The sequence below is a fragment of the Clarias gariepinus genome, chromosome 7, assembly GCF_024256425.1.
Source record: "Clarias gariepinus isolate MV-2021 ecotype Netherlands chromosome 7, CGAR_prim_01v2, whole genome shotgun sequence".
Taxonomy (NCBI): domain Eukaryota; kingdom Metazoa; phylum Chordata; class Actinopteri; order Siluriformes; family Clariidae; genus Clarias; species Clarias gariepinus.
The window spans coordinates 3,048,378-3,060,846 of NC_071106.1; the positions used below are offsets into that span (position 1 = coordinate 3,048,378).

At 36.3% G+C, this 12,469-nt stretch overlaps 1 pseudogene; it reads right to left on the minus strand.

Moving 5' to 3' along the window:
* Positions 1 to 9,246: 9,246 nt before the first annotated feature.
* Positions 9,247 to 12,469, minus strand: part of LOC128527604 (NACHT, LRR and PYD domains-containing protein 3-like) — a 29,805-nt pseudogene continuing 26,582 nt past the window's right edge.

The following is a 12,469-nucleotide window of genomic DNA, read 5'->3' on the forward strand; positions in this document are numbered from 1 at the left end:
GTAAATCATGCTAACATGCTGCCTTTCTGTATGTAGCACAAACATGATATTTCCCGGTGGCTAAGCTAATGCCTTATGGAGTTTACAGATGTTTAATGTATTTCCCCTTGTTTTGGATAGCTTTAGATTATGGTTGCTAATATGTATTTGGCTCCGTTTTGGTTAGCTTATAACACTGTTTCATATCTTTATCATTAATCTGCATTTATACATAAAATCCTATTAACTATTGGGAAGCTAAGCAAGAATCAGTATGAAACATGAAAAAGTTTCTAAAAGTTGCCAATAAATTAATATTGTGATGTGAAATTATTTTTCAGATTGAAAGGGCTCTGGGGTGTTTTGCCAGGCAGAAGCGTGGAGAGCAGCCCGCCTTGCCACCTCTGCTACTGCCATGGTGCGGAATCTGCTGCTGGGCACCTTCGACTTGGAGACTTTGCTGCAACCTGAATGGTACAAAACATGTTCCTAATCTCTTCTGTCCTTGAAAAAAAAAAAAAAGTCAGTCATGTTCTGTGGAATAAATTATGTTTGTGTGCGGGCCATCGCTTTTTTACTTGCCGTTTTTGGACCTCAAGAAAACGTGATGTGTATATAAAAAAACTCTTGCTTTCTCCATCTTCATTTTACCCCCTTTAATAATAATTTTGAAATATTACTTTAAGGTGGAATGCCAACCAGAGGGGATGGGGAGCAGCTGGTCGTGTTTATTTGGCATTGGAGACTGCATAAGGTAGGGCACCCATTATTGTTACTGTATCTGCTTGGGACCTATATACTAATTCATCGCTTGCTCACTTCTTAATCCCACCTTTCCTCTTCTAAAGCCACATTTCTGGGGTATTGCGCTGTGTGTAGGTGTGTAGTCCTCTATTTTGTAGAACATATAGTGTAGCAAATAACCTCGTGGCACTAATTGTTGTCGTCTGAAGTTTTAATAAATAATCATTTATTATTATTTAATACTGTCTTATTATTTTTGTCTTCTCTAGATGCTACATTGAAGCAGTGGCCGGCAGCCACCCGAGGGCAGATAGGCACATCTATCAATTCAAAGCTCACGGAGCTGAGAAGGTCCTCAAAATATTTTTTTTTTCTTTCTGTTCAGTTTTTTGTCTTATTTTTGTTCTTGTACTATATTTTTGTTCTTTTACTATTTGGTTGTTCTTAAAATAAAAATAATAAATTTCTACATTTTGGGCTTTTATTTATGTTGTCTAGCAGCTATGGATTTTAATAATTTTACTAATATCTAGGTAAACATATAGGTGCATATATGCACATGTGTGCATATATGCACCTATATGTTTACCTAGATTTTAGTAATGCGTACATATATGTGTACATATATACGTGCATACATGTACCTATATAGGTACATATACGTACGCATATATGTACATATAATATAGGAAAACGGCCAATTTTATATATGTCACATATATTAAAAACCTATATCAAAACCTATATTAAAACATATATGTTTATATAGGTCTTTTCCGTGTGGGATAGACAGCTAAGATGCTCTATAATATGGTTATGGTTATGATTGCATTTATGATTGACAAGTTTATATTTAAATTTGACAAATATGTTTGTACTGTATCCTTATGAGAAGCGGTAACTGCTTTTGGATCCCCTGGGAGAATCTCAGTGTGATCGGAAAAGATGTTAAGAGACCACAAGGTAAATTTGCCTCTTCCTGGTATCTTACTGACATTCAAAAGAACAAATATCCATTTAATGCTTTAAATCACATTTAAATTGCACGTTAAATGTTAAAATGTTTCTCTTTGTATGCAAGGGCATTTATGCGAAAGTGTGGCCACAATATTTTAAGGTGGTCATGTACCAGCCTGCCTCACTCTCTGTAGCAGAACTCTGTATCTTTTACAGAGAGCTCCTTGTGATCTCCTCGCTATGCTAATGGGCAAAGGCACTCACTTAAATTGGTTTGTAGGTTCCCTCTGGACTCTTTAATAGTGAGGTCTTTTCCAATCAACTCTCCTTCATGTGGTGTGCACGCTGGTTTGTTGCGTGCCTGACTTCCTTTTTTATCTCAGGTATGAACATTGCTTGCGAATTACTTGTCATGCTTGCCGGAAATAGTACTCATTTCATTTGGATTGTAGGTGTAAGGGCCATGTTTCATTTTTATACATTTGTTGTTGTGTTTATTTCTATTTCATTAGTTAAGCATTATGCATTGAGTTTATTAGTTAAGCATTTAGTATGATAATCGTAAGTTGCACTGTGACATCATTGCATAGTTGTGTAGCTGCATGTCTATCACGCATGGTAGTTGTTGTTAAGATACGGAAGTGTGGAGAACACAAGCTTTTGACCGTAATAACGTAATCAAAAGAAATTCAAAATTTTAATTCAAATTCCGACTGCCCTCCAAGGTGCTCAGGAACTTTTACTTCTTTACCAAAGAGAGCATCCAGACGGCAAACATCTCAACCTGGTTCGGGAACAGCACCACGCAGGACAGACGAGCTCTACAGAGGGTTGTGCGATCAGCTGAGCGCATCATCCGCACCGAGCTCCCTGACCTGCACTCAATCTACAGCAGGCGGTGCTGGACCAAGGCCAGGAAGATCGTGAAGGACCTCAGCCATCCCAACAATGGACTGTTCTCTCTGTTGAGGTCAGGAAAGCGATTCCGCTCCCTGAAGACCAACACAGAGAGACTGAGAAGGAGCTTCTTCCCACAGGCGATACGGTCTCTCAATCACACCACCACACAGTACTGACCCACACATATGGTTTTTACACACACACTGGACATTCTGGACATTCGTTTACACTAGTGGCCACTGCACAACTACACTTCGTGGTCATCAAATCACTCTGTCACAAGTCACTTTAAATAAATTACTTTTAAGCATATTTGCACTGCACAAGACACTTTAAATATGTGGATTGCACAAACGCTGGACATTACCATTCTTTCATTACCATTTATTCTAACTCCATTCCACACAAAAATTACATAAATATATACCTACCTACCTATCAGCTGCTCTTATTGTTCTATATTTCTTCATACATTCTTCATATATTTTCTATATTGTGTATTTTTGTTGTACAGTTATTTTATTTAATTTTTATATTTTATTTTATTCATTTCTAGTTAAATTTACCCTTTATTTTAATTTTCATATTTATTTCCTATTACTATTCATAGTCATCTATTTTTAGGTCACAAGCAGTTGTCTAAGCATTTCACTGCATATCGTACTGTGTATGACTGTGTATGTGACAAATCAAATTTGAATTTGAATATCTTGTGGTGTCCTAGCATTAAAAATTAGCGCATGATCCTGTGCTAAGAGTATTTTAAACTGCTGATCAATGTTACTTGTTTAACTAAAAAAAATGTATATAGTTATGTTGTCCAGTTTTTAAGTTCAGGCAATCTACTATACTTTTTTTTTCAGTTTGCAGAAAAGATTCTGCGGGGTAAAAATCTTTTCTATTTCACCACGTCAGAGAAAGAGGTGAAAAAAATGAGGCTCGATATAGCCACCACCCTCCTCCAGAATTCAGGTGTGTATCTTTTTTTTATTGTTAGACATTACGGAAAGAATATATCTTTTAAAATAGTTTGTGGAAATAGTATATAGAATGTATCTCTTTTTGTGTTTACAGAAGATCTCAGCAATGTGTGCTACTATTGTGGTAGTGACGATGAAGACACACAATGGGTAACTTTGAATTAAACATACCCTCTTTTTTAGAGGGGGGTGTTGGAGGTGGGGGTAAGGTGGTGTCATTGGTTTACATTTACATTTGGGCATTTGGCAGACACTCTTATCCAGAGCGACTTACTTTTTTTTTATTATCTCATTACACGTCTGAGCAGTTGTTGAGGGCCTTGCTTAAGGGCCCAACAGTGGCAACTTGGTGGTTGTGGGGTTTGAACCTGGGATCTTCCGAACCGTAGTCCACTATGCTACCCCTGGGTTGTTACTAAGGTTCCAGCCCTGGTTGCGTGACCCGTGTTGCATGTCATGTCCCTGTTCTCCTATGCTAGTTAGCACTGTGGCCTTGCACCTCTGGGGTAGAGGGTTCTGTTCCCACCTCATTTCTGTGTGCATGGAGTTTGCATGTTCTTCTCGTGCTTGGTGGATTTTCTTCTGTTACTCCGGTTTCCTCCCAAAGTCCAAAGACATGAACATTAGGTTAATTGGCATAGTAAACTAGTTACATATTTTAATCATTATGGTAGTTAATGTTAATTAGAAAATAATGCTGAGAAACATTATTTTACTGTTACACTGTACACAGAATAAGCATGTTGGAAACGGTTTGTGTGTAATTATATATATTTTTGTTTCCCCAGATTTGCTGTGATGGCTGTGACCGATGGTTTCACATCAGCTGTGTTCAATGTCCTGCAGTTGAAAAGGAATACTTCTGCCCAGCCTGCATGTAAAATACATGGTTTCTTTTTTTATTGTTTGGGTTATTTTTTTGACATGCTATGCTTAATTCTTTTTATTCATTATAAAGTTGTTACTATTCTTTGGTATTGGTGTTAAAAATACGTTTTAATATTTAAAGAGCTGTTTGTTTAACCTCGTTTTGAATAGCTTTAGATTATGGTTACTAATATATATTTGGCTCCATTTTGGTTAGCTTATAACACTGCTATCGGTAATGTTATTTAGCACAAATAAGCTAGCTCCAGCTGGCTAAAATACTGCCTTATGTAACTAAGAGATGTTTATGGATTTATGTGGTGTAAATTTGTTTAGCTTGTATTTACAAATACTTGCTTAGGTGTAAATGTTTAGAATGTGTTAAATATGTGTGTAAAGCATGTCCACCCAAGTGAAAAAAAAGTATGCTAAGTATATTAAATTCAAGCATATTTAAGTATACTTGCAGCCAGACTAATGACTAGTATACTAGAAGTTTGCTATTTTGGAACAACTAATTTTGTACTAAGTGTATTTAAGTTGTAATTAAATTGTACAAAAGCACAATTTTAAACGTATTAGGTATACTTTTGTGTGCTAAAGTGGAACAACTTTAAGTATACTTAGTACTAACGTACATACCTGACAGTAATTAATACAATTTAAGTATATATTTAATTTATTATAAGAACATTACAGCTATTTTTACTGTGTTACAAATACATGATTATTACTGTATACTATAAGTATATTCTTATTGCAGCAGTAACATGCTGTTATACTTCGGGCCAATTACAAATACTAAAAAAGTACACTTTGTGGTTAATGCAAATATACTTTATTGTATCATACAGTACATAAAACCTTCTATACTACAGTATTGCAAATGTGTTACCAGTACACTAAAGGTGTTTAGGATAATTTACAAATGCTAAATACATTTTCTACACTATAACATGTTTTTTAAAACACATTACATCAGTAATATAGAGGCAGATTTTATGCATGAGTTCAACAGATTTAATTCGCACAAGGCTACAAAAAAGCAAAAAAACTATAAACAAAAAACTATAGTTTGTGTTCAACAAAACGTGTTCACAAACAAAAATACAAACTGTTGTCTAAAAACAGACAGACATCAGTATTAGAATATACAGTTACAGTATTAGTTTAAACCTGGTGTGTTGATTCTGTTACACAGAGACTGAAAACAGGCCGAGAGCTACAGAGCCATTATACCACAAGCAAAGTACATAAGATTTAGCAGCAACACATTAGACAATACATTCTATAGTTTAAAGTATGTACTTAATTACAAATTACCTAACAAAAACCATAGCCGATTCAAGTGTTTACACTTGCCATACCATCTAAATACCATGGGCCAGGGGTAGCACAGTGGTTAAGGCATTGGACTACGGTTCGGAAGATCCCAGGTTCAAACCCCACAACCACCAAGTTGCCACTGTTGGGCCCTTAAGCAAGGCCCTTAACCCTGCTCAAATGTGAAATGAGATAAAAATGTAAGTCGCTCTGGATAAGAGCGTCTGCCAAATGTCTAAATGTAAATCTAAAAGACAACGCGCATACTTAAAGGGAGGTTCTTGCACTACACACTAGCCAAGATGGGAAGAGGTAAAATATGCTTGACAACTATGCAAAATTCACAAAACCTGCACAAAAGTGCAGCCTGTGCATATGCTTCATTCACATCATACTGATTTTTTAATGTTATTTAGCCTAAATAAGTACTAACACAAGGCGGAGGGGGTGCTTTTTCTCCTCCATGTCACCTGTGATGTTATCATTCCACATGTGCTTCCACCAGAGAATAACATTACGTCATTAAACCGCGAAGAAGTCGCAGTTTTTAATTCAATTCAATTCAATTCAATTCAATTTTATTTGTATAGCGCTTTTAGCAATTTTCATTGCCGCAAAGCAGCTTTACACAGTCAAAAGAATTATTTAAGTTTGCAGCAATGTGAATTTGTATGAACCAAAATGGTCAGTTTGTCCCTGGTGAGCAAGCCGAGGGCAACAGTGGCAAGGAAAAACTCCCTGAGATGGTAATAGGAAGAAACCTTGAGAGGAACCAGACTCAACAGGGAACCCATCCTCATCTGGGTGAAACAGAAAGCAGTAAATGATCTGCATTAATACAGTGTGTAGGGTGGGAGGCAGTTCAGCTATAATAGCTGATGTTAATTGATGTTAATATGGAGTCCAGGTAGTTATTGAAGACCCAGGTAAGAAGTTCCAGTCCTGAACTATCGAACTGTCAAGTCCCCAGAGAAACAGTTGCCAACACCAGTCAAGGCCAGAACCATTTTCTAGGTAGAGAGAATCATTCCCAGACACCAGACGCATCCCAGAGAGACACACGGGGCATCCATGTGACGAGATCTTCAGCCAGAAGCGGGGCACCAGGATGGGTCAGACAGGTCCGGAGGGCAGAGGGAGTCTGGATCACTGGCAGCTCAGGAACGACATGTGTAGCTCGACAGAGAGAGAGAGAAAGAGTGAAAGGGGGAGACAGGAGGAGAGAGGAAAAAGAAAGACAGGGGGGGAAGAGAAGAAGAGGAGAGATGGCAGTTAGGTATGGTCACAGTCACACAATGTATAAGGTGAATGTATATTAACTGTAGAGTGCAAGCAGAGACTCCGGCAGGACTAACTATGACAGCATAACTAAAAGGGAAAGCCAGAAGGAAACACAAACATGAGGGCTTCCTGACATGTAAAGCAAACAATCACCTCACCGTCAGCAAACCTGAGTGATCAATGAGAGTGAGGAAGACAGCATCCAAACATACCAGTTCACCATAATACTCTAGGTCTACGTTTAATGACGTACAGAACACAATGCCTCAGAAAATCTGATCTGTCTGTTTACACGACAATCACATTAGCACTTATCTGATTTATTTCCGCATAAGAAGGAGGCCTGAAACTGATCTCGAAATATCGGAATGCATGCGTTTTTTTCCTGTTTACATGGACATAGAACAGATATTTGTCCAGCCTATTGCCCATCAACAGACACAAAAATATATACACACATTCACAATTATCTATGGCTTTTTTTAAAACTCAAATTAAATTATGGCATCAGTGTGTAGTATTATCTTTCCTCTAAAAATGTGACCTACATATGCTGCCATGTGACCTACAGAAGACGGGTGTATATTTTTCATGTTAAAGTGTGGATAAATTTTTTGGGCCTCTCTGTATATATTGTGCGTCCATACCTATTAATTGCACATCCATTTCTGAACGGTATAGGCTAACATTTTTTTATTTACAGTGGAACCTCGGATTACAAGCACAATTCAGCCCCAAAAAATAAATACATAAAAATAATTAACACAAAATATAAGGCAAAAATAAAACAAATTAACGTGCATTTTACCTTTAAAAAAAAGATAAAAGATAAAATCCCGACAGTGTGTGAAGCTAACGTGAGAGGAGACTTTCAGCACCTCCTGTCTCCCCCTTTTCATCTTACACAGTAAACCTGTCTTATTTGAATTTCACACAAACATAAACATACATTAACGGAAAGACTGTTTTGTCAGGAAAAATTAGCAAGGAACATCGCTACTGACACTCGTGTGAGCGCATACTAACGGAATCACTGCTGTAAAGTAAAACAAACAAACAAATGAACCTGCACTTTTCCTTTGAAAAGAATCGCGACAGAGCAGTTTCTCTCTCTCTCTCTCTCTCGCACGTGTGATACATGATAATCGGTACTCGTAAACCAAGACAATGCTCATTTTTCAATGCCCGTCTTGCGGAACACTCGTAAACCGCGTTACTCATAATCCGAGGTTCCACTGTATATTCTTGTATATTTACTCTTTAAGTGAAGACCAATATGTTTGTTTGTGTAAAGGTTATCTTGGTCATTACTGTAATGATCTGCAGACTTTGGACAAACTTGTTGGACATCCACCACAAGAGAAGACTGATGTAGCCAGTGAGAGAGAACTTTTCCAGCCCAGTTCTTGTAGCCCTTACATACAGCAAGCAACCAAATTTCCCTTTAATTTTCCCTTCTCTTTTTTGACTGATTATTTTCACTGGAAGATTGTCATAATGCTGTGGACTTTGTGTAACTCCTGTATAAATCATACTTTGAGTTTAACAGTGTGACACTTAATATCTTTGCCAGGTTTAGTGACATTTTGTATCATTTAGTGTCTTGAATTGGCAGATTTTGCTGGCGTCTGTTATATTGTGTAAATTGAAAACTTATTACACAATAAAAACTGTATATTGTAGTTTGCACATCTAAGTTTATTTTATATATGCATTTATTTTTACACATAGGCTCGGTTTACAAATTTAGTGGTAATAATAAACCATAATATATTTAATATTATTAACCTGCTGGTTTTAATGTTGTGGTGGACAGAGGTCAATATGGACACTGACTGGTCTCAGGTGGTGTTTATTGTGGCTCATCACTGTATGCTGTTAACTGATGACTTTTAATATGTTCAATAAAACTATAATATTTCTCACTTGTGTTTCATGCATCTCATTTATATCTGGCTTTAATCTCATTATGGTCTTGTATATGTCTAAGCAAATGAGCCATAAGCATATTGCATAAGTATATTATAAAAAAATAGATATATTCAACCAAATTTAATATATTATGAAGTATATAGTGAATATATATTTAGATCAGAACATCAAATCATTCAATATATTGACAGTTAATATATAGAGAAATATATTTTCTTCACAGAGCAGTCGTCCTTAAATTGCCCTGTGTGTGTGTGTGTGTGTATGTGCCCTGCAATGGATTGTCCATGGAGAACCTGGCCATGTCTCCTGAAGTCTCCTGGGATAGACTCCAGGTCTCCCACGACTCTATATACAGTATACATGGTAAAGAAAATGAGTGAATGAATGAGGTAGAGTGAAAGGTTATCACCTGACAGCTCCAGGGTCTTGGGTTCGATCCTCAGGTCAGGTGAGTCCATAGAGTTCAATGTTGTTCCAGTTAAACTGATGTGAAATCATGTTGAATGTGTGAAAACTAATTGTAAATGTAACAGTTCATGTAAAATGTACATTTATTTCATTCACATGAAGCCTGTGTACATATTTGGAATGAGTTTAATGAAATGTTCTCAGTGTAATTTCCTTTTATTTAGTTGAATTTATTGGTAGGATTAGAGCAGCATCTATTTGTGGTGCTACTAATGTGTGTGTTATCAGTGTAGTGAAGAACACAGACTTTATGTAATTAATAAAAACATGAGTCTTGAAGAGTAAATAAAGATTTTACTCATGAGCACAATTTACATAGATACTGAATATAACACATAATTTATAAATTAACAACAGATTCAGTCTCTTCTTTAGTTTTCTTTCTTATAAACAGGTTTATTTCAGTTCATACTGAATAAGAGGTTTAGTGTTAAAAGACTCTGTGGAACAAATCACCAGAAACCAGAACATGGCCAAAAACAAACTCTTACTTTTTAAAATACTTCATTGTTCAGAAAGTGAGCAGTAAATTCACTGAAATAGGAGACAGTCACATACAGGACACAGGACACTTTTGTCTTCTTCTGTCCTACATTGATGAGTTTCTTTGAAGTTTATCTAGTACTATTTGTTTTATGGACTGGAGGTGGGAGAGCTTGTGTAGCCCCTGTTTAGCCTCCAGTCTCTGTGTGTTACTGGTGTTACTGGTTTCATTACTCCAATTCTGTTCTGTGATCTTATATAAACCTCCTGAAGACTGAATTCTGGGTTTGTTGAGTGTCTGTTCCACTACTGTCCTGGTGCTGCTGAGTTTAATCACGATCCACACTGCTTCCTAACTTACTGTACACGCTGCTTCCTTTCTCCCATCAGAGGAATGTTTAATTTAACTTCTGAAGGAGTTATGTCTGTAAAAATCAAAACAGAAAAAAATGTTTTAAATCTGTACCCTGTGTCTCTTTTTCTTTAAAATTGTCATTAAAATTACACATGTATCACATTTAGTTAAACTTTATAAACACATGAAATCTGGCATGAAAGGAAAATAAACTTGAAAGATGAGATTATAACTGCAGTGGTATTTCTGTGGAGAACAGAAACGAATCAGATGAAAGTTCACTTCTATTAAATCAGAACTGTATAGTTATTATCATGAAGTGACAAATTACTGTTGTGTTTTAATTCAGTTCCTAAAGGTATATTCTATGTGCTTCTCTCAGTATGATCACCAACATGCTGCTGATTTGAGCATTTATATTCCTCTTTCACTTCACTCTTACAGCTACATTATATTCTACAGAAAGTACACATTCTGCACTACTCTGTCTGTGTGTTAAGTTTACTTACACTAGTCGTCCTCCTGAACGCTGCAGTAATTCCTCGAGTTGTGTGACTGAATTTCCCAGTTTATTCCACCTCAGATCCAGATCTTTCAGATGTGAGGAGTTTAACTTTAGTGCAGCAGTCAGAGCAGCACAGTGTCTATCTGTTATACTGCACTTTACTAACCTGCAGAGAGAAACATTTTTATATATTAATTACTTCACAGGGATAAATAACGATGTAGGCACACATGTAATATATATATGTACAGAACCAGTCAAAAGTTTGGACACACCTTATAATTAATTTTTTTTTGTTTAGTGATTTATTTTCTATATTCTAGTGCAATACTGTTTTTTTTTTAATTCCAAAAAGATAAAATTATAAAATTGGGTAATTAACAACAACAACAGTCGGCTGTTATTTTAAGACATGAAGGTCAGCTGTCCCGGAACAGTTCTTGCAAGAACAGTATTGTCAAGTGCATTTGCAAAACCCATCAAGCACCATGATGAAACTTGTTTATGTAACATCCTCAGCAGCGACCTCATTTCCCCTCTCGTCTGTTCCAACCACTCAGCATTCAGCATCAGCAGTGAACTAATCACCGCCTGATCGTCTGTTTATCTGATTATCATTTTTTATGCTTGAATGATTCATAGGTCACTGTGTGGCTTAATAACTCAGAACCTGCTCAGGTACAGGAACTGGACCGAAAATGAGAGATAAAAAATCCTTTAGAAAGACTCCATTAAAATACAAGAAAATCTGGATTATATATATTTAGTTTTGTGTAAAAGATTTTATTCAATTATTAGACATTGTATTAGAGGAGTTGTATTCCCAAGAATCCATTTTATTGATGAAAAATACACTGCTCTCAGTCAATTAAAAATATTAATAAACCTGAATGTTTATGATGAGAGAGTTTTGGCCTTACTCAAGTGGATATTTTAATTTGCACAATTATTGAGCTACTATTAGTGTAGTAACTAAACTAAATAATCTTACTGTCTTACTTGATTTGAAATTGATTTTAAATCCTGAGATTAATTATAACAAATAAACAACTTGAAATAAAAAAGGCAGGTTTGGGGGGGGGGGCATTGTGTGGACTTTGAGGCCTTTACTGGCAGCCAAGCAATAGAGTTCTTAAATGCATGTGATGGAGCTCTGTGCAATGTCCTACTTCAATGATGTAGACTTCTTCCTGTAACACTGTTTACAGAAAATGTCTTCTAGAAACTAGCAGTAGGTTTGGGAGTTGATTTTAACTTAAAAACAGAAAACATGGCTCGAGTAATATTACAAACACATTTCTAAATCTCTGGTTCGTGTTCTTCAATCTTATATACATTCTCCTGTTTTTGACAGACTCACCGCAGTGTCTCCAGTTTACACTCGTGTTTCTTCAGTAGATCACAGAGCTTTTCCACTCCCGAGTCTCCTAGTTTACACCCACTCAGATCCAGCTCTCTGATGTGTGATGGATTTGTACAGAGAGCTGAAACCACATCAGTGCAGGATTTCACACTTACACTCTTACACAGTCTGCAGAGAGAAAATACTGTTTAGTCCAACAGAGAAAGGAAAGATATAGAAATGACTAAAGTAGTATTATAAACTACTATATTAAACTGTGGTTTGTGCTCTTCATACACACATTCTTCTGTTTTTACCAGACTCATATGACTGGGTGAGAACTAAAAAAC